The sequence below is a fragment of the Hyla sarda genome, chromosome 2 (assembly GCF_029499605.1).
Source record: "Hyla sarda isolate aHylSar1 chromosome 2, aHylSar1.hap1, whole genome shotgun sequence".
In the NCBI taxonomy this organism is placed as follows: domain Eukaryota; kingdom Metazoa; phylum Chordata; class Amphibia; order Anura; family Hylidae; genus Hyla; species Hyla sarda.
In genome coordinates this window covers 513,751,468-513,774,208 of record NC_079190.1, presented here as the reverse complement: position 1 = coordinate 513,774,208, position 22,741 = coordinate 513,751,468, and the positions used below count along the sequence as shown (strand labels likewise).

At 43.5% G+C, this 22,741-nt stretch overlaps 1 long non-coding RNA gene across 1 annotated transcript; it reads left to right on the top strand.

Moving 5' to 3' along the window:
* The first annotated feature begins 5,789 nt into the window (after positions 1 to 5,789).
* On the top strand, positions 5,790 to 19,848 carry LOC130357296 (uncharacterized). Its single transcript, XR_008889169.1, has 3 exons — positions 5,790 to 5,840; positions 7,648 to 7,747; positions 19,670 to 19,848. It is a non-coding gene; the product is annotated as an uncharacterized LOC130357296 (long non-coding RNA).
* The last annotated feature ends 2,893 nt before the right edge of the window (positions 19,849 to 22,741 follow it).

Genomic DNA, 22,741 nt, shown 5'->3' with positions numbered 1-22,741 from the left:
TGCCTACTGAACTTCTGCTACATCCTGACTACGCTACTGTGCCGCCTGCCCTGACCTTCTGCTATCCAGACTACGAGTTACCTCATCCCTCCTGTACCTCGTATCTCCTCAGCCGCCTGTGTGGTCGAGCCATGCCAGGGGTAGCGACCTGGGTGCCACCTGCTGCAGCAAGTCCATCCTGCTTTGCGACAGGCTCTGGTGAAAACCAGCAGCCCCTTACACTCCGCTCCCTGGTACGGTCCGAGTCATCTGCCACACAGGTCCAGCGGATCCACATACACCGGAGTTCCTGTCTTCAGAAATGTGAGTGTTACAGTCCTGGAGTGGCCTAACCAGTCTCCAGATCTCAACCCCATAGAAAACCTTTGGAGGGAGTTGAAAGTCTGTGTTGCCCAGAAACAGCCCCAAAACATCACTGCTCTAGAGGAGATCTGCATGGAGGAATGGGCCAAAATACCAACAACAGTGTGTGAAAACCTTGTGAAGACAGAAAACATGTGACCTCTGTCATTGCCAACAAAGGGGATAGAACAAAGTATTGAGATGAACTTTTCTTATTGGCCAAATACTTATTTTCCACCATAATTTGCAAATAAATTCTTTAATAATCAGACAATGTGATTTTATGGATTTTTTCTCATTCTGTCTCTCATAGTTGAGGTTATAACCTATGATGATAATTACAGCCTCTCATCTTTATAAGGGGGAGAACTTGTACAATTGGTGGCTGACTAAATACTTCTTTGCCCCACTGTATAGATATAGATCACATACAAACATCCACAAACAACAGGAATAAAGTAAATTAATTTTAACCCCTTTATCACCCTGGGTTACCAGGAAACCCAGAAAAGCTCACACACATTTGTATGCCAGTCAATCACAGGATTACATTTATACAAAAAAATTTATTTGCACAAGAGATAAATTTGTGGTGTCCTGGTACTGTATCCTCTCCGGTACCTGCGTGTGTGGGTCCCCTTATCCAGAGTCCCTAGGACGTCGGGGTCCCCATTGTGTAGTTCACCCCCAGTCACCTCTCATCCAGATGGTTATTGCTACAATAGCTTACTTAGGAAGCATGTAAATATGATATCAATGTCTATAAATAGTTAATTACCTGTCTATAGCGTAACAGGACCTGCGGGTCACGTGGTTGAGTGAACTCTATGGTATTTCTGCTTGAGGACCTTTGGAGGTCCTTGTGATGTAGTCAATCCCATCACACATTGTAATATTGAATGATGAATGTTCGGACCAATCAGATTCACCCCGGCCCTGCCCATATAAGGGAGCGGCGGCCATTGTTCTCTCTCTGGTTCCCGGGTTGTCAAACGAGCAGGATCTGCGCAGCTGTCTATCGCAGTGACTTAGGCCTGAGCCTTGCGGCAACGGCTGATGTATTTAGGATGGCGAGTGTATCAATCCTAAGCACTCTGCAGGATCTCCGGACCTTATCTATCCCCTAAATCCGGACGGATCTGCAATAATTACCCTAAATTCAGAGACTTTAATTTATTTCAAGGTCCGCAACAATTGTCAGTCATTGAGCTATATAAAGACTGTATTCCAGAGACTGTCATTGTTCATTGGATGTACCGCAAGCACTTAAGTAAAGTTACCCAAGTTCAAGTTCAAGTACATTGTGGACCTTCAGTCATTTCATTTCATGCACCTGTCGTTTCTGGGAAGGGCAAACTATAGGGTTAACATTAACCCCTCATCTACCTAAACAATACCCCCACTACCAACACCCCCCAAGGGCTACCACAAAGCTACCGCACCAACTAGTGTATTTGTTATTCACACCCCCTAGGAGAGCGCAATAAGAAACATGACAAAGCCAGCACAGGCAACATAAACATAGTGCAAAAGTTGATTTTGTTCCCTTTCCAATAAACTGATATAACTATAATATTCTCACACACAGCACTATTAGAGTAAGGATTTCCGGGGGGGTGGGGGCTTGGTCTAAGGAAGGAGGCCAGGCCGATGGAGACGCAGTAGGGGCGAAGCTCGTGTCTCCAGTAACTGAACCTGCTGACTGCCGAGCACTGTATGCCGGGATCCAGGCACCATATACCGGATCCGAGCGCTGGGCACTGAATTCACCTCCTGTGCTTTTATCGCGCCCTCCCCCTGCTACCTCTTACTAAAAGAAAGTAAAAATATTACTAAATCTTACTAAAATCGCATGCCAATGCACCCAAGGTGCTTGTGAAATAGAGGAGGAGGTGAAGAAAAGACTTTTATCTGCCATTGAGGATAGTGCCAAAGCCGTGAACACTATGTGCAAAATTAATGCCGAGGCAATGTTACGTGCCAAGATGTCTGCCGCCATACCTGAAAGGGTTAATCTGTTGGAAGACAAGCGTGCAAAAGGATACCGCCAAAGCCAGCATCCCACCCCTGGGCCTTGAATCCAAGTCGTAGTTCCTAATCCTAAGTGAAACTTGAAAGGTCTGCCCCTTGTTGCTGGGGGAGTGGAAGAACAGGACCCACCGCTGAGTCACTTCCAGTCCCAGGCCCTGCTGATGACGAAGTTCCAGCCGGCAGCCATTTTGTTGGAGACTGGTATAAGAAGCAGAGCGGAGCCGGACCTCTTCAGTCTCGCGGAAGTTCCTGGTGAGAGCAAGAAGATGGCAGATGCGCAGCAGATCGTCTGCAGTGATTCTCCATCAGGGCCGAAGACGCCCACCTGAAAGTTCCTTTGCCTGAGGACGATGGGGATTAGCCTTCATCATTGTGAGGATTGTCGCCGGTGAGGCTTTCCCCCCATCACAGGACCTGGGGATCCTAGGCGTAGATTCACACGGAGGAGTCGGAATGGAGTACCCTGGCCGAGGCTGCATTCTATACCCCTCCATCTACCCCAGTCCCTAGTCCAGAGCCAGCGCCCCAGGTCCAGCAGCCCCCAGCACGTCCCCCGGTCACCACCGCTACCTAAGTGGCTATTTGGTGATGAACCACACTAGTCCAGTTCATGAGGGACCATCTCTTACCCCTGCCAGGGAAGTCCCATCCAAAAAGGCCAAATGTGAGCCCAGGCCGAAAAGGCCAAATGTGAGGCCGAAGTGGCTGCCATAATGGAAGAGGGGGTATGCCACATTAATGGACTGTCACCACGGTGGTAATATTCTGGTAAACAGGAGAGCGATGAAGAGAGACTACCTGCCTCTACCCCTACACTCCCTGGAGAGCGGGGAGTTTGTGGAGTACACTCCTGTACAAAGCCTGCGAGGGGGATGGGCAGCAGTCATCACCAGACCCAAGAATCCCACACAAATCCCTTTCGCCTACTTCCCTTCTGAAGATTGGGACTCAGATCCATTTGGTCTCCTGCCACCAAGCATTAAGGGGAAAAGTCATCCAAGAAGAATGGTATCCTGAGTCACCTGTTATGGACCCCAAGTATCTGCGTCAAGGGTTGTCTACAGATGTGCCCAGGCCTACTCCTGCTGTTGCAGAGGTTTGGCCTACCCAGTGGGCACCTACCAAAGTGCCTCGGCCTACTCCTGCTGAGCAGGAGGTTTGGCCAGCCCAACACCGGCACCTACACCTGACCCCCCAAAGACCAAGCTGCTGCTGTTTGAGTGGTGGCAAACGTGAGCCTGACCGTCAGTGAATCCAGTTTGTCCAATGTGTTGTGGGATACCCATGTCAGCCCTATGGAGGGGATACAGTCTCGTGGTCCTAGGTACATGTCCCAGCCTAGAAAACAAGGTGACTGTCAAGGTTGGGATAGAAAGAGACCTGACCACAGTGCTTGAATCTTGTAAGATGTTTACTATTTGAGTGGAAGAGACTAACTGTGTTTTATGCGGAAGCATTATTGTTGTTACAGGTTATGTAACGTTCAAGAAGAAGTGGCTGAAGAACTTGTGTAGAAGTTTATTTGTAACCATATGCATAAGTGTACGTGCCCTGCTTTTAGCCGTGACCCTTTACTGAGAGCGGTAATCTCAATGTATATATTCAGAGTAATATATTTTGTCTATATTTTTGCACAGGTGAATGCACATGTTACTATACTATATTGTTTATGGAGTGTTGTAATAAAATGTATATAACATGTATATACGGAATTGTCTAAGATGTCTCTTTGTGTCTATGGTGATTTATATAGGAGGTATCCTGACCAGGTCAGGAGAAACGTAACTGCCTCACCACAAGTACAAAGAGTAAGTCCCAGTATATTGTATAAAGTTGTACCACATAGTCAGTCTAAGTATAGCTAATGTAGTCTAGCCATTTGTAATGTCTAGATTAGGACTGTAGCAAAACGTATATTCCCGTCCACCATCATCAAATGTATATATGTCTAACATTTCTTCCTGTCCACGTGTGCAGGGTACTCTACTGGCCAGAGGGTTCCCCTGAGGTATAAGTCAGACATGAATAGTGACAGAGTACAGAATGGAAAGGTAACTTTATTGTATAGTATAAAATTACCTATCGAGTTCTGGGGAGAAGTGGTTAGTGCCGAGGGGCCCCAGCAGCTGGACATTTTTTGCCAAGTGCCACATGGACTTGATTTTGTTTTTTTTCCCACAATCAGACCTTTAAGGACATTACACCAATATTTCCCAGGAACTGTTCTCACTAAGCCCCAGTGGCCACTGTTAGTCGTCTGCCCTCCAGGACTGGGCGCTGAGGACGGCTGTGTTTAAGAGGGGGAGTTTGTGGTGGTCCAGTATGAAAGGTGTTACCCCGTACCCCTGCATCTGTTTATTGTAATTCTATATAATCCCCATGTTATATATGTAAGAGTGTTATACCTTTAAGACTGTTTACCATGTGATTGTTACACAGGAGGTATCAGTGACCAGGTGACCAATGGTATCCCACCAGAGTCTCCCCCATAAAAGCCCTGGGAGGAGTCTCTTCTCTCTCTTAGTCTTTGCTGAGGTCCAGTCAAGTCAAGCCTAAGTGTGTTTCCAGAGTCATAGGAGGCCTCAAGTCCAGTCTGCAGCCACAAGCTACAAACCTGAAAGTAACCACAGTCACAGTCTTGTCAGTCACAAATCAGTCAAGTCACAGTCATCTGTCTAGTCCACATGGCCTGCACTAAATTGTCCACCTTTACTACAAGTCCCAGCAAGCTCTTAAGGTCTCTGAAGTCACTGGTCACCTCCATGGCCCTGGCTGAGCTGTATAGACTTTTCTACCTGTCTACCCTCAGTAAAGCTACCGTTGTCCGTAACTTGGCATCAGTGTCATTATTTGTCCCTGTGCCTAGCCCAGGATCCAGCGGTATGCCTTTGGGTGGTATTGAGGATAAACCACACCCTGGCGTCACAAATACAAGGGGTTAATGCCATCTGCCCTTAGGGTAATTCCATCTGCCCTTTGCATCACACCCTCTACCACACAGCACTGTCTGCTGGGGATCCGGGACAAGTGTCCTGGATCCTCAGGAGTGGCGGCAGCAGCGGGCCCTGTACCCAGCCAGGCCCTCGGACTACGTCCGATAGGACCGGTCAGTCAGTCCGCCCCTGCAGGTGACTAATTGACAGTTGGGATTTTCTTCTCTATCTCAGAGGGGTAGGGTGGCAACAAGGTAGACCTCCCTGATTGGCTGCAGAGAACATGTGACTAATTGGCAGTTGGGATTTTCTTCCCTATCACAGAGGGGTAGGGTGGCAACAAGGTAGACCGTCCTGATTGGCTGCAGAGAACATGTGACTGACAGTTGGGGTTTTCTTCCCTAATTCAGAGGGGTAGGGTGGCAACAAGAATGACTTCCTTGATTGGCTGCAGGAGACATGTGACCATCCACCAGCTCTTACAATAGAGACAGGCAGCTTAAGAGAAACTCCAACCACGCAAACAGAGTTCTGGTAGCAAAGGGGTTAATTTTACTGTATTTCTACAGTAGTATTTCCAACATGCAGCTATTTCCATAGACCTATGTTTTCCAACCAAGGTGCCTCCAGCTGTTGCAAAACTACAACTCCCAGCATGCCCGGACAGCCAATGGCTGTCCAGGCATGCTGGGAGTTGTAGTTTTGCAATAGCTGGAGGCACCCTGGTTGGAAAACACTGCCCATGGACTATGTATCTTAGCCATAGGCTGTATTTTGTATAATACATTACTTTTTTTTGTGTAATATGCCACCAGAATATTTTTTTTCCCCCATAATAAAAACATAATCATATATATATATATATATATATATATATATATATATATATATATGCAAGAAGAAACAAGGTCCGGCACCAGGTTGCAAGTAAAAACTTCTTATTCTTTTATTTCAAGATTCTGCGGTACAGGGTAGAAAGGCTGACGCGTTTCGCTAAAAAGCTTAATCGTAGACTGCCGTAGACTGGTGATTGTATGGCAGTCTACGATTAAGCTTTTTAGCGAAACGCGTCAGACTTTCTACCCTGTACCGCAGAATCTTGAAATAAAAGAATAAGAAGTTTTTACTTGCAACCTGGTGCCGGACCTTGTTTCTTCTTGCACAAGTGAATAGCCGGAGGCGGGTACCGGCCGGTCCACTGCACAGGAGGCGAGTGGGGCGGGCACTGGATGAACGACTCACAAACCAGCCTTGATATATATATATATATATATATATATATATATACAATAATTCATAAATACTAATATATATTATTTATTTAAATATAATACATATTATACATACACACACATTATATATATATATATATATATATATATAATGTCTTTTTTATAATAAATTTCTTTTTTTGTGTAATGTACCACCAGAATATTTTTTTCTCTCATAACAAAAATATCATATCTGTAATAATATATAAATTAATAATGTGTATATATATATATATATATATATATATATATATATATATATATTAATATTTATTAATTATTTTATTTATTAATTGACATGTATATATATTCTTAATTAACAATTAATAATATATAAATCAATAATGTGTGTATATATATATATATATATATATATATATAATAGAGATGAGCGAACAGTAATTCGATTCGTCACAAACTTCTCGGCTCGGCGGTTGCTGACTTTATCCTGCCTTAATTAATTCAGCTTTCAGGTGCTCCGGTGGGCTGGAAAAGGTGGATACAGTCCCAAGAGAGTCTCCAGCCACCGGAGCACATGAAAGCTGAATTAATTAAGGCAGGATAAAGTCAGCAACCGCCGAGCCGTGAAGTTTGTGACAAATCGAATTACTGTTCGCTCATCTCTATTATATATATATATATATATATATGCATACATTATTAATTTATATATTATTAATTGTTAATTAAGAATATATATACATATCAATAAATAAATAAAATAATTCATAAATATTAATATATATATACACATTATTAATTTATATATTATTAATTAATCATATATATATACATATCAATAAATAAATACAATTATTCATAAATATTAATATATATATACACATTATTAATTTATATATTATTAATTAATAATATATATATATACATATCAATAAATAAATAAAATTATTCATAAATATTAATATATATAATATATATATTATTTATATGTAATAATATTAATCATATCATACACACTCACATATATAAAATTTTATCATATATATATATATATATATATATTTAGCATTACATTTTTGTAAATGACGGTGTTATTCTGTATTTCTTAGGGAGATCTGTAGAGAAGACAACAGGCGGGTTAGAAGTCTAGTGGTCTAGTGTGACTATATAAAGAGGAAACCCCCGTATACCGCTGGTTTCTGAATATCGGTGCGTATAGTCACCTACAGTATCTGTCAGGATGTTTCGCTGTTTTGCAGCTTTATCTTGTTTTTGTTCATGTTGCAAATTTAATGTTTGACATTATGTCTTTTATGCACCAAATGCACAATAGATTCTCATGCATATGTCTCCCATACAGCGCCCAACCCATTTGCGCTACAGAACCAAAAATGTTTTTTTTGCACTTTGCACAGACCCAGTTCTAAAAGTACCTGTTGCTGAAGCTAAGATTCTAAATTAATGTTTTAACCCTTTAAAATGCACTTTTGTTGTTTTATTTTTAGCCATAACGCTTTAACTTCACCCCCTACAGATCCATATGAGGGTTGTTGTTTTTTTGCGCCGCCAATTGTACTTTGTCATGACATCACTCACATCACTCAACCCCATTTTGCAAATTTGGAGTTTTTTTTACGCAGTGCACTTTAAGGTACAAATGACGCCATATCTTCGTTCTGTAGGTCCATATGACTGCAGCAATACCAAATTTATACAGGTTTTGTGTTATTTTAGTCCTTTGAAAAAAAAAATGTTTTATCTTTTTGAAATAAAATTAGTATGCTTAAAATCATCCTTTTCTGACCCCTATAACTTTTTTTTATTTTTACGCATATGGGGCTGTATGAGGGTAATTTTTTGCGCCGTGATCTGTACTTTTTATCGGTACCATTTTTGTTAACATGGGACTTTTTATAAATTTTAATCTGGTACATGAAGGGATAAAAAAAGAAGCAATTCTGGACTTTGGTATTTTTTGACATTAACGTCATTGACCGTGCAGTTTCATTAACATTATATTTTAAAGGGGTAGTCCAGTGGTGAAAAACGTATCCCCTATCCTAAGGATAGGGGATAAGTTTGAGATCGCGGGGGGTCCGACCGCTGGGACCCCCTGCGATCTCTTTGTACGGGGGCCAGGCTCTCCGGCCAGATAGCGGGTGTCGACCTCCGCACGAAGCGTCGGCAGACACGCCCCATCAATACATCTCTATGCCGGAGATTGCCGAAGGCAGCGCTTCGGCTCTGCCATAGAGTTGTATTGAGGGGGTGTGTCAGCCGCCGCTTCGTGCGGAGGTCGACGCGCCCCCTTCCTGCGGCTGTTGGGGCTCCGTACAGGAGCCCCAGCGGTCGGACCCCCCGCGATCTGCAACTTATCCCCTATCCTTAGGATAGGGGATAAGTTGTTCACCACTGGGTCACCACTGGACTACTCCTTTAATACTTCAGACTTTTCTGCGCGATGCAAAACCACATATGTTTGGGGGCTTATTCACATTTATTAACTTTTTTTTTTTACATTTTATTCACTATTTTTTTCTCCCCATAGGGGACTTTAAACAATGTCCAATAGCACAGCATTGATCAGTGTTATCAGTGATCCATAATGCTGCCCGCAGTAAAGGAGAGCCGATCACATAGATCAGTGTTACCCAATCAGGGTGCCTCCAACTGTTGCAAAACTACAACTCCCAGCATGCCCGGACAGCCAAAGGCTGTCCGGGCATGCTGGGAGTTGTAGTTTTGCAACAGCTGGAGGCACCCTGGTTGGGAAACATTGGCATAGATGGAAGGAGGGTAAGAAACCTCCATCTGTGATGTAGACCCCACCACTCCATGCAGGCGAGAGTTTTTAAGTATTTCTTCTATTTGATCGGATGATACGATACGTAGACGACGTATTTTTAAGCAAACAAAAAGGAAATCACCTAAAATAAATAGCATTTAATGTGTGATATCTGATCAGCTTGGACCAGCTCTCAGTGCTGTACATGACGTCTTCCTGTGTAATTGCGGTCTTCAGAAACATCGCTGTGAAATGGTGAATAGCATTGCACCTTAAAGGTCATAAGCTGATGAGGCTTCTATCCATATTTTAATATAAAATGTTGTTGCTTTTTAGGGCTACGCATTTCGCAGGTGGCTGTGGCTTTGGTCATATTACATTTTATTTAGTTGGTCTTTTAGATTTTTGGTTTTTACCTTCATATTTTTCTCATTTTTTTTTTTATTATATCGTTTTTTATGTTGGCGAAGTTATGATTTGAGTCCACCCTGCATTTCCCTCATTGTAATTCACAAGTACCAGAGATCTATTGGATCCAGACGCCATCTTTGTTTCTTCATTGACATTTCCACCTCGGCTGGTCTTGGCATTCTGCACTGACGTTATGGCTGACAGCTCCGGTGTTGCCGACCACAGATAACAGGACCACAGAGCAGGGCGACAACTCGTACAGTAACTCTGGCACCAGACCTTACACATGGGACACACCATTTTTGTGATTTTCTTCCTTTTTAACCACTTCTGTTGTTTACCCGTAGATGTTGTCCTTCAAAGGCCCAAACTCCTGACCCAAGGCCTTCAGAACAGCCCCGCTTACTGCTCTGCCACCTGGTGGTGACTGTCTTTCATGTACATCAATATCGAGCAGAGGTGGCATCTGGTGGGCCTGGGAATAAGATCAGCAGAGTCGTCCATTATATCCGTCATCCACTGGACCTAACAGCATGGTTAGAGAGTGGGCATGATGGCACCTTAGACCAGGGCAGGGAGGTAAGGGTATAAATAGCTGAGGGTGGAGGGAAGATGGAAGGTCACTGGTAGGAGATCGGGCTGTCTGTGTACTGCTGTCCTGCCCTGTTGTAGTACACAGCTTTTAACCCTTAGGTTTATGTGAAGTTAGTTGGATCTTCTGTCATGGCAGAGTGGGGAGCTCCTCGGGGGAGGGCTTTAGTGTTCCAAAAATACATTGTCTCTTTCAATATCATTACATATATGTACAACCTGTTATGAAAAGGTTTATAGAGGGTTTATGTATAACCTGACTTGGCCTGGTACCGAGATTAGCCATGACGCATGGGGTTAAATTACAGATTTCCCCTTTGATGATGTCACAGAGGGAACCTAAGCGATGACACTGATGGGGTTTTCTTCATAATGGGGTAGCTATGCACTTTAGAGAGGACCCCAGAGGCCATCTTACCGTGTGTATCGTTGACTCTTCCTATTACAATAATTACAATATACAGCAATACCCTTAAAGGGGTACTCCGCTGCTCAGCATTTGGAACAAACGGTTGTCACGCCCCCTCCCATAGACTTGCATTGAGCGGGCGGGGCATGACCTCATGAGGGGACGGGGCTATGATGTCACGAGCTCCCGGCTCCAGCGTTTGAAACAGTTTGTCTGGAGCACTCCATTAATCCAGCATCTGATCATTCCGATGGCCCGTACATTATTCTGGCACAGATAATCTGTGATCTCACTATATGAAAAGCTATATGAATATTAATTTTAGGCTCCCGCTCTTCTTCTCTCTGTATCCAGACAATTCCCTTTATATAAAGGATTTGCCTGATAATACAAGGTGTCCTAGTGCTGGGACCTGCATTGACCCGCTGCAATCTATGGAGGGATTTTGTTCAAGTGTTCAGTTTCCCTGCAGTGCCCCCATAGGAGAGATGAAGTATTACACTGATCTTCTTTAAATCCATCATCTGTCTGTGTAATGCATCAACATGCCGGGTCCTCCAGAGCAATAGACGCTCTTGCAGTCAATTTCCACTCTCAGAATCGGTTTACTACACATTCAGCCCCTTTGAAATGTATTTTGTCAGATGTCGACCTGTATATGTGACCTTTATTATACTTCTCAGCTCTCCCACACAGGTGACGGATGTGGGTGACACCGCTAATGGCTGGCATTATAGAGCCCATAGTACACGTCTGAATGACCTATAAACCTATATAATACGGCTGGACGACTGTGTCAATAAAGCACTTACAGTCACAGTCATCAGTCAAGTCAACGTGGTCTGCATGAAATTGTCCACCTCTACTACAAGTCCCAGCAAGCAGTTATGGTCTCTGAGTCACTGGTCACCTCCTTGGGCCCTGGCTGAACTGCATAGACATTACCATCTGTCTACCCTCAGTAAAGCTACCGTTATCCATAACTTGGCATCGGAGTCATTATTGCTCCCGTGAATCTAGCCGTATACCTTCGGGTGGTATCGGGGATAAACCTTGCACTGGCGTCACGAATACAAGGGGTTAATGCCATCTCTGCCCCTAGGCAGATGGAATTTCCCTAGGAGCAGATGGAATTACCCTAGGGGCAGATGGAATAACCCTAGGGGCAGGTGGAATTACCCTAGGGGCAGATGGAATAACCCTAGGGGCAGATGGAATTACCCTAGGGGCAGATGGAATAACCCTAGGGGCAGATGGAATAACCCTAGGGGCAGATGGAATAACCCTAGGGGAAGATGGAATAACCCTAGGGGCAGGTGGAATTACCCTAGGGGCAGATGGAATAACCCTAGGGGCAGATGGAATTACCCTAGGGGCAGATGGAATAACCCTAGGGGCAGATGGAATAATCCTAGGGGCAGATGGAATAACCCTAGGGGAAGATGGAATAACCCTAGGGGCAGATGGAATTTCCCTAGGGGCAGATGGAATTTCCCTAGGGGCAGATGGAATTTCCCTAGGGGCAGATGGAATTTCCCTAGGGGCAGATGGAATTACCCTAGGGGCAGATGGAATTACCCTAGGGGCAGATGGAATAACCCTAGGGGCAGATGGAATAACCCTAGGGGCAGATGGAATTACCCTAGGGGCAGATGGAATTACCCTAGGGGCAGATGGAATTTCCCTAGGGGCAGATGGAATTTCCCTAGGGGCAGATGGAATAACCCTAGGGGCAGATGGAATTACCCTAGGGGCAGATGGAATAACCCTAGGGGAAGATGGATCTGCCCCTAGGGTTATTCCATCTGCCCCTAGGGTAATTCCATCTGCCCCTAGGGTAATTCCATCTGCCCCTAGGGTAATTTCATCTGCCCTTTGCATCACACCCTCACCACAATCTAATGTTTACATATAACACCAAACCAATAAAAATAGATAAAATGTTAACTGACTCTACAGCCACATGGAAGTGGGGGAGCTGAGCTATGCAGATTGGCTGCTCAGGACCCTAGGAAAGCTGGGTGCTACCTATTGTGGCAATATAGATTAACCTAAATTGGAGGATCATAGTTTTTGTTTGTTTGTTTTTTTATTTTTATTTCTGTGTTGAAATATGTCACCGATGTAGCATATTAATGGACTGAATAGAAGCTTGATCACCCTGCTGCTGTCTTCTAGAAACAGCACCACCCCTGTCCTCAGGTTGTGTGTGGTATCACAACTCGGCTCCATTAACTTCAGAGGAAATAAGCTGTAATACCACACACAACCTGAGGACAATGTTTTTATAATGCTGGATAACCCCCTTAACTTTAGGGTGCACTGTGATTTAGAGGGGATCAGGAATCTCTATTCATGGTCTTTCAATGATGATCCTGCAGACGTCATACGGATCTGTGAGCAGTATTCACACTCGAGAAATGTCCCGCACCAGGAAGTGGAATAAAACTTTCCTGCTTTATTGAAGTGTATCACAGGACAATACAGGAACCAAAGTGATGATTGCTGACGCGTTTCACGCAATAATGCGTTTAGTCATAGACAGGCAAAGCACTCAGATGGATCCCTCCAAGGAACAGCCCAGGATAAAGGCAGCGCACAAGACTTCAAAGGTAAAATGGTTTATTTACCCGGCATGCAACGCGTTTCGCTGGATAACCAGCTTCATCAGGCATGGTTGAAGCTGGTTATCCTGCCTGATTAAGCTGCCTGATGAAGCTGGTTATCCAGCGAAACGCGTTGCATGCCGGGTAAATAAACCATTTTACCTTTGAAGTCCTGTGCGCTGCCTTTATCCTGGGCTGTTCCTTGGAGGGATCCGTCTGAGTGCTTCGCCTGTGTTTCCAGGAGCAGCTGCCATTCTTCGCCCGTTGCAGGGTTACTTCACGCTTTTACCATAGTTGTACTTGGTCGCAGTACAACTATACTTGGTGAGCAATTCCACTTGTTTGTTCATCTTCTTTTTACATTACGTTATCACACTAGGAGCGCTCTCCTTGTTTGTATATAGTCATAGACAGGGCTCAAGTCCTGCTGGAACGCGTGGGAACAAAGTTCCTGCACTTTTTCCACAGCAGGAACACAGTTCCCATTAGCCCCCTCCCATCGACTTGCATAGCGGGGGAGGGGGCTGACGTCACACAGGGGCGGAGTCATGACGTCACGATACTCCGGCCCCGTGGTGGGCACCAGGCAGTTTGTGAGCTGGCAGCACGGCGTGCAGCTCAAAGAGGTGTGTGCCAAATGCAAGATTACGGGGGTCCCCAGCGGCAGGACCCCCACAGTCAGACATCTTATCCCCTATGCTTTGGATAGGGGATAAGATGTCTTAGGGCCGGAGTACCCCTTTAAAAACTAGAAATCAGAAGACACATTTCAGACATGAATGGTTTAAAGGTGGGAGAGTCTGCACTAACTAGACATTTCCGGGATGTACCTGGAGGCAATACACAATCTTTCAGCATCAAAGGTATAGAAAAAGTCAAAAGAAATAGGTGATCATAGGAGAAATGTATTAAAGGGGTACTACCGTGGAAAACTCTTTTTTTAGTTAAACAGAATTGTAAATTACTTCTATTAAAAAATCTTAATCCTTCCAGTACTTTTTAGGGGCTATATACTACAGAGGAAATGCTTATCTTTTTAGATTTCTCTTCTGTCACGAGCACAGTGCTCTCTGCTGACCTCTGCTGTTCATTTTAGGTACTGTCCGGAGCAGCATATGTTTGCTATGAGGATTTTCTCCTGTTCTGGACAGTTCTTAAAATGGACAGCAGAGGTCAGCAGAAAGCACTGTGGTCATGACATCAGAGAAATCTAAAAAGATAAGCATTTCCTCTGTAGTACGTAGCCCCTAAAAAGTACTGGAAGGATTAATATTTTTTTTATAGAAGTCATTTACAAATTTGTTTAACTTTCTGGCACCAGTTGATTTAAAAAAAAAAAAAAAAGTTTTCCACGGGAGTACCCCTTTAACCTCTTCAGGACGCAGGGCGTATCCATACGCCCGTGGGAATTCCGGTCCCCACCGCTAGCCGGTTGGGGACCGGAGCCGGATGCCTGCTGAAATCGTTCAGCAGGCATCCCGGCATATCGCCCAGGGGGGTCATTATGTCCCCCCATGTCGGCGATGGCCGCAGATCGCTGGACAATTCAGTCCAGCGATCTGCGGCGATTCCGGGTCAATCGGGTCTCCAGTGACCCGGTGACCCGGAATTACTGGCTGATCGGGGCCGTCAGAGACGGCCCCGAACAGCCATAGCCAGCAGGGGTGAGGTGGCACTGGTGCCACCTCATGATCGCCCTGATTCGTTGGCCGGTTTGCCGACCAGTCAGGGCGCCTGCTGCAGGTGTCACTCCCGCACCCGCTCCGCCCCTCTTCCGGAGCACGTGAGCGGGTGCGGGAAGATGACCCCCGGTGCTGGTGACCCCGATCCCCGTGTCCCTGTTGGGATCGGGGCCCCAGGAGCGACGGCCGCGGCGAGGGACTGACCTGCAGCGGAGCAGCAGCAGGAGGTGAGTGACAGCCTCCTGCTGTTGCTTAGCAACAGCTCCCAGCATGCAAAAAGGGCATGCTGGGAGCTGTAGTTATGCAACAGCAGGAGGCAGACCACCACAACTCCCAGCATTCCCTTATGGGCATGCTGGGACTTATGGTTTTGCAACAGCTGGAGGCACATTTTTTTCTATGGAAAAGTGTACCTTCAGCTGTTGTATAACTACAACTCCCAGCTTGCACAAACAGCTAAAGTGCATGCTGGGAGTTGTAGTGGTGCATCCGCTGGTTGCATAACTACAACTCCCAGCATGCCCATTGGCTGTCGGTGACTGCTGAGAGTTGTAGTTTTGCAACAGCTGAAGCCACACTGGTTGTGAAACTCAGAGTTTTTTTTTACCTAACTCGGTGTGCCTCCAGCTGTTGCAAACTACAACTCCCAGCAGTCACCTTACACCATGCACCGTACATGCTGGGAGTTGTAGCTTTGCAAAAGCTGGAGGCACACTGGTTTTGAAACACTGAGTAAGGTCACAAACTCAGTGATACATAACCAGTGTGCCTACAGCTGTTGCAAAACTAAAACTCTCAGCATGTACAGTCTGTCAGCGCATGCTGGGAGTTGTAGTTTTGCAACAGCTGGATGTTCCCCCCCCCCCCCCAATGTGAATGTACAGGGTACACTCACATGGGCGGAGGTTTACAGTAAGTATCCGGCTGTAAGTTTGAGCTGCGGCAAATTTTCTGCCGCAGCTCAAACTGCCAGCGAGAAACTACTGAGAACCCCCGCCCGTGCGACTGTACCCTAAAAACACTACATTACACTAACAAAAAATAAAATAAAAAGTAAAAAACACTACATATACACATACCCCTACACAGCCCCCCTCCCCAATAAAAATGAAAAACGTCTGGTACGCCACAGTTTCCAAAACGGAGCCTCCAGCTGTTGCAAAACAACTACTCCCAGTATTACCAGACAGCCACTGACTGTCCAGGCATGCTGGGAGTTTTACAACAGCTGGAGGCCCCCTGTTTGGGAATCACTGGCGTAGAATACCCCTATGTCCACCCCTATGCAATCCCTAATTTAGGCCTCAAATGCGCATGGCGCTCTCACTTTGGAGCCCTGTCTTATTTCAAGGTAACAGTTTAGGGACACATATGGGGTATCACCATACTCGGGAGAAATTGTGTTACAAATTTTGGGGGGTATTTTCTGCTTTTACCCTTTTTAAAAATGTAAAATTTTTGGGAAACCAAGCATTTTAGGTAAAAAAAAATGTTTTTATTTACATATGCAAAAGTCGTGAAACACCTGTGGGGTATAAAGGTTCACTTAACCCCTTGTTACGTTCCCCGAGGGGTCTAGTTTCCAAAATGGTATGCCATGTTGTTGTTTTTTTGCTGTTCTGGCACCATAGGGGCTTCCTAAATGCGGCATGCCCCCAGAGCAAAATTTGCTTTAAAAAAGCCAAATGTGACCCCTTCTCTTCTGAGACCTGTAGTGCGCCAGCAGAGCCCTTTTCACCCCCATATGGGGTGTTTTCTGAATCGGGAGAAATTGGGCTTCAAATTTTGGGGGTATTTTCTGCTATTACCCTTTTTAAAAATGTAAAACTTTTAGGAAACCAAGCATTTTAGGTAAAACATTTTTATTTTTATTTTTTTACATATGCAAAAGTCGTGAATCACCTGTGGGGTATTAAGGTTTACTTTACCCCTTGTTATGTTCCCGAGGGGTCTAGTTTCCAAAATGCCCCCCAAAAACCATTTGTCGCTCCTTCGCTTCTGAGCCCTCTACTGCGCCCGCCGAACAATTCACATTAACTTACTCGAGAAAAATTGGGTTTCAAATGCAAGTAAAAATTTTCTCCTTTTTACCCCTTGCAAAAATTCTAAAATTGGGTTTACAAGAACATGCGAGTGTAAAAAATGAAGATTGGGAATTTTCTCCTTCACTTTGCTGCTATTCCTGTGAAACACCTAAAGGGTTAATACACTTACTGAATGTCATTTTGAATACTTTGGGGGGTGCAGTTTTTATAATGGGGTCATTTGTGGGGTATTTCTAATATGAAGACCCTTCAAATCCACTTCAAACCTGAACTGGTCCCTGAAAAAAAGCGAGTTTCAAAATTTTGTGAAAAATTGGAAAATTGCTGCTGAACTTTGAAGCCCTCTGGTGTCTTCCAAAAGTAAAAACTCATCAATTTTATGATGCAAATATAAAGTAGACATATTGTATATGTGAATTAAAAAAAAAATTATTTTGAATATCCATTTTCCTTACAAGCAGAAAGCTTCAAAGTTAGAAAAATGCAACATTTTCAAATTTTTCATAAAATTTTGGGATTTTTCACCAAGAAAGGATGCAAGTTACCACAAAAGTTTACCACTATGTTAAAGTAGAATATGTCACGAAAAAACAATCTCGGAATCAGAATGATAACTAAAAGCATCAGAGTTATTAATGTTTAAAGTGACAGTGGTCAGATTTGCAAAAAATGTCCGAGTCCTTAAGGTGAAAAAGGGCTCAGTCCTTAAGGGGTTAAACAGAGAAACATTCTGGATGTTTGTGCTGAGAACAATTTACCCACAGGGGTTAAATCAAAGGTTGGACCTTATTACAATGTATTGATTGAAATCTGTATTGATGTATTATTGCAAGAAGTTCTATCCTTTATTAGAAATGTTATAAACACTGTGTATGTATATGATATAGATTGCAGTAAGATTCCATTATATGCAGCGTTCTCAGTCTTTGTTTTTGCCCTGATTTTGTATGGTCCATTCCATGTTTTCAAGTTGTCTTTTTATACTGGTCATGTGATCATGTCTATATGTATCTTAACATGTCCTGTCACTTGTTGGATTGCTCGATGAATAAGTGCATTATTGCGTGAAACGCGTCAGAGAATCCTCACTTTTGTACCTATATTGTCCTATGATATACTTCAATAAAGCAGGAAAGTTTTATTCCACTTCCTGGTGCCAGACATTTCTCGAGTGTAAATATTGCTTTGAAACCGGGGCGATGCCGGCAGATCTGTTGCACAGGTGTGTGAATTGGCTGGGGTGGAGCTTTATACTACAGCCTCTGGAAGTGTGAGCAGGTCCAGGTTTATCAGATATACCATATGAGTCATAAATTTTTTTTAAAAATAAACCCTATTTTTTTAATTAAATTTTATAAGTGAATTTTTATTTTTGTGTTAATATACGTCGTCAATGTAGCGTAACAATGAATAGAATAGGAAGACTTAAAGGACAGGTGGGCTTCCCTTCTGTATGGACAATACACAAATTATATAATAAATAATAAATAGCTTTCAGCTATTTTTGGGGGGAATCTTGGGAAAAGAATGGAAAACTGTAGGGCTCTGACCCCTTTAAGAAATTAGTTCTGTACAGTGTTGGTCAGCTCAGCCTGGTGTTGGTGTCATGGGTGGGTGGGAGGTGTTGAGATGTTGTCAGAGGGACATTTCTTCGAGTGGTTTGGTGTTCCCCTGCTCTTCCTTTGCCTGATTTCTAATTCTGGATAATTTTTATTTCTGTGTTTTCTGGTTAATGCGGGTAGGAAGTAGCATTTCTAAACATGACTCTTAGTTGTTTCAATTCCTGTTTCTCATGTTCTTAAATGGAGTTTACATGTCCCAATAAAGTAAAAAGTTTTGTTTCTAAATCTTCTGCTGTTTTGCGTACAGGTCCAGAGCAGGCCAATATATCTCGATGGTTACAAGCTACAAACAATAGCATAGCCTGATCCGGACATGTGCTGATCTCTAATGTCTGCTATGTCTATAGTAGTGTTGAGCACGAATACTCGTAATGCAAATTTTTTATCGCAAATATCGGCAATTCATGATTTCACGAATATTTAGAATATAGTGCTATATATTCGTAATGATGAATATTCTTTTTTTTTTCACATGCAAAATTTTATGCGAATTTTCCATGCAAATTTTGCGCTTTTTTTTTCACATGCTCCTTTTTATGCAAATTTTTCATGCAAATTTTCACATTAAAAAAAGTGAATGAACATATTGAATATGCTAATTTTGTGAATATAGGACAAATAATCGTCAATATATTCGCAAAATATCGCAAATTCGAAAATAGCCCCTGCTGCTCATCACTAGTCTATAGCTGGGGTCTTCAAATGCTGGATGGCCAACGGCTGTCTGAGCATGCTGGGAGTTGTAGTGTTGCACCATCTAGAGGGCCACTGTTTGGTCACCACTGGTCTATAGGTTATGAAGGAGAGGGATCACAGGGAGTGATGTCCATATGACTGCAGGATCAGACTACACAGGGTTGGCTTGTAGTCTGTAACCGTGGAGACACATAGATCTGGCTGTGAGCTGTATGCACAAAATGGTAGAAGGATTTTATCAATACTTGCGAAATTGCTTTTTTTTTTTTTTTTTTTCATTTTAGATAAAATGGAGAACTAAAGTCACTGGATGCGAAAGTTTGTATACCCCTAATAAAAACATAAAAAGTGGACACCGTGAATCTCTGCGTTGTAAAGTGTGAACAGTGTTATCTCACTTGAGTCTTTTATGGAGGGAGGACATATAAATAGAGCCTACAGTATATGCGATGGCCGTTCTCCCCTGGTGTCTATGGGGTAATAGGTAGTGAGCGGGGCCAACGAGCCCAATAATACTGAAGGAGACTCGACATCGCCCCAGATATCACTTTATTTATTACATTTAGGGATTTCCCTAGTTTTATGTAAATAAATGTTATCACCGTATAACAAAAAGTCTTAAAACTTTCTATAAAGGGGTACTCCGCCTCTAGACATCTTATCCCCTATCCAAAGGATAGGGGATAAGATGTCTGATCGCGGGGGTCCGGCAGCTGGGGGCATTAGTTTAGAGCATCAGGTGTAGCGCCGGAGGCTCGTGACGTCTCGGCCACATCCCGCTTGTGATGCCACGGCCACGCCCCCTCAATGCAAGCCTATGGGAGTGTGCGCGACAGTCATCACACCCCTCCCATAGACTTGCATTGAGGGGGCATGACCATGATGTCACAGGCAGGACGTGGCCTTGACGTCCCCAGCGGCAGGACCCCCGCGATCAGACATCTTATCCCCTATCCTATGGATAGGGGATAAGATGTTTAGGGGCGGAGTACCCCTTTAAACTTTCTGTTTCAGTTTCTCACCCTTATAAAGGTATTTGTCAGTGCCGGAGAACAGACCAAATCATAGTCACGTGTGGACAGTGTCCGGTAGAGATAAGTGAACTGAGCCCAGAGAACCCGGTCTCGCTCCGTACTTTGGTGTAGAAGCGGCTCGCCAAACTTTCGAGCCTAGCAACTACGCTATGATAGGAGAAGGTGTGAGAAACACATGACATCCATTGGCTACTACAAATACATATACACACAAGAGAAGGGGGGCAACCTAAAATATAAATGTGGTGCTATCTCGTGTAATGCAGAAATAGGCTAATGTTATTGGCAACAACTACTAAAAAAAAATAACACTAAATGAGGCCCAAAAAGAAGCCACGTTACAAGAGGGAATAATGGACTGATCACCCTCAACGGACATGTGAAAAAAAGAACAATATGCAGTATCAACTATCTCCCAAACATCGCCCCCTGACTGATGTAAATATAAATACATTATGCAATAAATAGTTCAAACTAAATTCCAGACAATAAACAAAGGGTAAGATACATATGAATAATAGGTCACAAAAACAAAACTCCCACCAGTCCACCACTGCTTGCTTTCTGCTGGATACCACAACTCCCACCAGTCCACCACTGCTTGCTTTCTGCTGGATACCACAACTCCCACCAGTTCGCTATCTCCTGCTGTACACTGGCTACTACCACCCAGGCCTACACATACACAACCCATCATCCTCATGAAATAAAAAGTATATTTCTACGCTTTTTCATACAAAACCGATTTCTTCTTCATTATTTTGAGACACTGTAACCAATCCTGTTGCAACTTTGAAAAAGGGAGAATTTTAACACTCATTTATTTTAGTTGAATAAGCCTCAAAGATCTGCGCACGTATTACAGAGGCTGTTAATTGGTTACTAGTGTTGCTCGCGAATATTCGCAATGCGAATTTTATTCGCGAATATCGCATATTCGCGAATTCACGAATATTCGCGAATATAGCACTATATAATCGTAATTACGAATATTCGTTTTTTTTTTTTTTTTTTTCACAGTACTCATCACAGTGATCATCCCTCTCTGCTTCCAGCTTGTGTGGTGAAAAGATGGCTCTAATACTACTGTGTGAGACGGGGACGCGAATTTTCGCACATGCGAATTGTCCCTTATGCTAATTTTCGTATGCGCGAATATTCGCATATGCGAAAATAAAAGGAGAATATTACGAATATGCGAATATTTGCGAATATATGACGAATATTCGTCCATATATTCGCGAATATTCGCGAATTCGAATATGGCCTATGCCGCTCAACACTATTGGTTACCCCATGTCACCATTACTGAGCCTTAAAAACTCCTTGAATATATTCCTAGTAGTGTTATACAGGGGTTTAGAGCTGTTAGGCAGTGTTATACATGTGTATGGTAAATATGTCGTATATTTTATTGCAGGATACCAGAACCACATTCATTAAATATATTCACATTATGGTGAAAAGACACAAATACTTTATCCTGTAGTTCCATACGATTACAAGGATACCTGAGATATATATAAATGTAGGGTTTGATTTACTACTTTTAAAAAAAATTATAACTTTTGAGTGTGCTTTAACCCCTTAAGGACGCAGGACGTAAATGTACGTCCTGGTGAGGTGGTACTTAACGCACCAGGACGTACATTTACGTCCTGTGCATAGCCGCGGGCATCGGAGCGATGCCCGTGTCATGCGCGGCTGATCCCGGCTGCTGATCGCAGCCAGGGACCCGCCGTCATTAACCCCTCAGGTGCCGGGATCAATACAGATCCCGGCATCTGCGGGAGGTCGCGATTTAAATGAACGATCGGATCGCCCGCAGCGCTGCTGCGGGGATCCGATCATTCATAACGCCGCACGGAGGTCCCCTCTCCTTCCTCCGTGCGGCTCCCGGCGTCTCCTGCTCTGGTCTGTGATCGAGCAGACCAGAACAGGAGATGACCGATAACACTGATCTGTTCTATGTCCTATACATAGAACAGATCAGTATTAGCAATCATGGTATTGCTATGAATAGTCCCCTATGGGGACTATTCAAGTGTAAAAAAAATGTAAAAAAATGTAAAAGTAAAAGTGAAAAAAAAGTGAAAAATCCCCTCCCCCAATAAAAAAGTAAAACGTCCGTTTTTTCCTATTTTACCCCCAAAAAGTGTAAAAAACATTTTTTATAGACATATTTGGTATCGCCGCGTGCGTAAATGTCCGAACTATTAAAATAAAATGTTAATGATCCCGTACGGTTAACGGCGTGAACGAAAAAAAATTAAAAAAGTCCAAAATTCCTACTTTTTTAATACATTTTATTTAAAAAAAAAT